The following is a 4,625-nucleotide window of genomic DNA, read 5'->3' as shown; positions in this document are numbered from 1 at the left end:
CAAAATTTGAAAACAAAAGAATGTTAAAATGTTTATATGCAATTGGAAAAAAAAGAATATTAAATTAAATATATATATACATATCTATATATATATACATGTATAATTTATTTATTTATGTACATGTTATTTACCCTTAAATTTTCAGGCACATAAAAAGATGTTAAATAAAGCTTGTTAAACTGGGGAGAGGAGGAAGGAAAAGAGAGTATGTGAGGGGAAGGAAGGAAATCTATTAACTACTGTTTTGTCCCAAGATGGTGTTTCAACCACCTATAGAATTTAAATCTGCTTTTGCTAATGTGACAAATGTTTGTTCCAATAAACCAACTTCTTCTAAACTTAGCATGGAATAAGCAGATAAATAAATGCAAAATGCTGGATGGCTAAATAGAAATAGTTTTCTCTTCTCAGTCAATGACCATTGAGTACCCTGCATGATAAGGCATTCTGCAAAGCAGCAGCATCCACAACTGGTCAGTCCACAAAGTACAAAAGAGTAGTTTATTATCCATTAGGTGCCCTGTCAATCAGCTAAGGCTGAAAGAGCACTAACTTTAAAACAATCTATTTGATTCCAGCCAGCCTGTTTGTTGACTGTAATAAAAGGTCAAGTTGAATGAGATGAATTTTCCCCTTCTTCAGACACTTTATTCTTCATATGGTTGGCACGCGCTACTTTCTTTGATCCAGAGATTGTCACATATCCCAGTTTGGTTGTCTAAGTTTACTGGAAAGAATAGTTTAGAATTTCAAAGTTTTTTTGGAAAATTCCTTTCAATGTCTATTGCTTTCTATGCTCCATGATTAGTAATGAAATGAGAAGTGAGAAATGTAATCATTTGGGAAATTTTGGCACAAACAGTATATGCCAAATTTAATAATTGTTATCATCTATATAGTGCTTCACACTTTATATACATTATTTCTTATTTTAATTTAATTTAATTTATGAAATAAAACAGCATTTACATAACATAGTATAGTAAAAATGACTGCACATGAAACTGCAAATCTATTATGTACAACCAGCTATTCCTTTTAAATATATAATAAAGTTGTCATGTAAATTTCTTTTTTCCTCTTTTTTCTTCCCTCCCCCACCCCCTCATTTCATAATCCTTATCACAATATCTATCCTGTGAGGTGGATATTGAAAGAATTATTCCCATTTTATAGATGAGGAATGGAAGCTGCAAAAAATAAAAGGACTTTCCCAAGATCACATAACTAGTAAGGATCAGAGGTAGAATGCAATCCCATCTCTTTCCTAACTGCAAGTCCAGAGCTTTTTCTACCATAGCCTGACTAAAGACCAGGTCATTAGGTGTATTTCACCCCTTTTCAGCTTATATTCCCACCTGGGTCCTCTGCTACCCTGACTATAGTGAGTGTCCCACTATATCTAACCATCCCCAGTCATGCTTCACCCCCACTCTCTTGTTGCCTGCCATTCTATATATCCTTTCTCTATTTTTTTCCAGTTCTGAACCTGTAATCAAAACAAATACTGCCATTGCTACTAAAAGGAGGGGAGGTAGTATGTTCATCTAAGCTCCTATGACTCTACTCACCATCCTATGACTTTTGTGTATATATGTGTATATTGTGGTTGAGTTATTTCAGTTGTATCTAACTCTTTGTGACCCTATTTGGGGTTTTCTTGGCAAAGATACTGGAGTGGTTTGCCATTTCCTTCTCCAGCTCACTTTATAGATGAGAAACTAAGGTAAACAGGTTTAAGTGACTTACCCAGGGTCACATGGCTAGTAAGTGCCTGTGGCTGGATTTGAACTCATGAAAATTAGTCTTCCTGACTCCAGACCTGGCTCTTTTTCACCACTCCCTCTAACTGCACGTCCAGATAGCTGTATACATCCACATAAATATAAGTGCAGGAGTGAGAAACTTGCCTCAAGGCTGCAGATTCCCCACTCTTGTAAGATAAAGACTTTGTCTTAGAGACAGGAAATACTCGACTTCAAGAAATTTCAAAAGGGTAAATTTGACTTGTCAAGTAAAGGGGTGGAAGGGAAACTAGTGTAAAAGAGAAGACTTTAATGCAATACAAGTTGATGTTATCAATTCATTTAATGAATACATAAAGAATGCACTGTTATATGCAACCCAATGTGCTGTTTTATGACAAATGATTTTTTAGGAGTGTATAATCTAGTTGAGGCATCAGCAAGTAGACATACAACTATAATACAAGTTGTTGAGCTTATAAGTTTGGTTTATTTATTTATTTTTTGTTGTTTTGATTTCTTTTATTTTTTAAATGACCCATCTGGGGAAAAAAAAGTGTATTTTTTTTTTTAATCTACTGCAAACTGGTTGAAAACGTTGCCCGTCATGTTATCCAGAGTCACTTATAAAAGTATACTCACAACAAATTCTTCCTACAATTCAGCACTGGGTGAAAATTTCTTTCTCTAAATGAACTTGTAAGTTTCCTTTTTTTTATCAGAAATGAGAATGGGAGGCAGAGTCAAGAGGGCAGAGTGAAAGCAGTAACTTGCTTGAACTCTCCCCCAAACCTCTCCAAATACCTATAAAAAATGGCTCTAAACAAATTCTAAAGCAGCAGAACTCACAAAAAGACAGAGTGAAACAAATTTCCAGCCCAAGACAGCCTAGGTGGTTGATTGGAAAGATATATCATGCCCGGCTGAGAGAGGAGTGCAGTTTGGCATGGGCGCGAAGGCCACAGTGACTCTGGAGGAGGCCTGAGAGGGCTGAATCGCGGGCAGCTGTGGTGGTTTCCAGACTTCTCAACCCATGAATGCCAAAGACAACTTGGAAGGTCAGTGGGAAAAGTTTGTGTCAGCTGAGAGAGAGAGAGAAGCCGGTGGTCTCAGCTTCAGTCCCCAAGCTTGGCTGGGGCAGCAGCTGCCTCCTGAGCTTCTGGCCCATAGATTGAGGGGGAATCAAGTGGCTGATCAGAGGGGAATTGCAGGGACCTCTCTGCTGGTGCAGGATTCTCTTGCTTTGCCCGTGCTTAGATCTGGGTCACAGTTCTGGGTGGCGATCCTGGGACAAGGAGGAGCACTGGCATGGTGGAGCTTGTAATGGCTGTGGAGAGGAAACCCTCCTCACAGTTCCAAGACAGAAAAGAGTGCTCATAGACCAGAGCAAAGGCCAGGAAAGGAGTAAACACCTCAAGCTTGATCATACCACCTTGGAAGGACTGAAAATTTACAGGTCCCTAGAGGTATCTCTGAACACAGCTGCACAAAACCCCTGAAGCTTGGGGCAGTACATTCTCCACACTGGAAACAGATTCCTACCCTAACAAAGAGTATAACTCAGGTAATTGGCTGGGATCATGAGCAAGCACCGCAAAAAGAGTCAGACTATATTATCTTACTTTAATGACAAAGAAGATCAAAACATACAACTAGAAGACAACGAAGCCAAAGCTCCTACATCCAAAGCCTCCAAGAGAAATATGAATTGGTCCCAGGCCACGGAAGAGCTCAAAAAAGGATTTTGAGAAGCAAGTAAGAGAAGTAGAGGAAAAACTAAGAGTGATGCTAAAAGAGACCCCAAAAAAATACTGAAGAAAATAACACCTTAAAAAATAGCCTAACCCAAATGGCAAAAAAGGTCCAAAAAGCCAATGAGGAGAAGAGTGCCCTTAAAAGCAAAATTAGCCAAATGGAAAAGGAAGTCCAAAAGCTTACTGAAGAAAATACTTCCTTAAAAAATAGAATGGAGAAATTGGAAGATAGGGACAATTTGAGAAATCAAGGCACTGTAAAACTAATCAAAAGGAATGAAAAAAATAGAAAAGAATGTGAAATATCTCATTGGAAAAACAACTGACCTGGAAAATAGATCCAGGAGAGAGCACTTAACAATTATCGGACTATCTGAAAGCCATGATCAAAAAAGAGCCTAGACATCATCTTTCAAGAAATTATTAAGGAAAACTGCCCTGATATTTTAGAACTAGAAGGCAAAATAGAAACTGAAAGAATCCACCAATCTCCTCCTGAAAGAGATCCTCAAAGGAAAACTCCTAGGAATGTTGTAGCCAAATTCCAGAATTCCCAGATCAAAGAGAAGATATTACAAGCAGCCAGAAGGAAACAATTCAAGTATTGTGGAAACACAATCAGGATAACACAAGATTTAGCAGCTTCTACATTAAGGGTCCAGAGGGCATGGAATATGATATTCCGGAGAGCAAAGGAGATAGGATTACAACCAAGAATCACTTACCCAGCAAAACTGAATATAATCCTGCAGGGGAAAAATGGTCATTCAGTGAAATAGAGGACTTTCAAGCATTCCTGTGGAAAAGACCAGAGCTGAATAGAAAATTTGACCTTCAAATACAAGACTCAAGTGAAACATGGAAGAGGTAAACAGGAAAGAGAAATCATAAGAGACTTATTAAGGTCGAACTGCTTACATTCCTGCAGGGAAAGATGATATTTGTAACTCTTGAGTCCTTTGTCAGTATTAGGGTAGTGGGAGGTAAAAAATTAAATGTTTGTATAGATAGATAGAGGACACAAGGTGAGTTGAAGATGAAGGGGTGATATCTGGAAAATAAAATTAAGAGGTGGGAGAAGATTATACTGGGAGAAGGAGAAAGGGAGAAGTAGAATGAGGTA

Source organism: Vombatus ursinus, unplaced genomic scaffold (genome assembly GCF_900497805.2).
Source record: "Vombatus ursinus unplaced genomic scaffold, bare-nosed wombat genome assembly UNPS02014797.1, whole genome shotgun sequence".
NCBI lineage: Eukaryota > Metazoa > Chordata > Mammalia > Diprotodontia > Vombatidae > Vombatus > Vombatus ursinus.
This window is presented reverse-complemented; position numbering follows the sequence as displayed.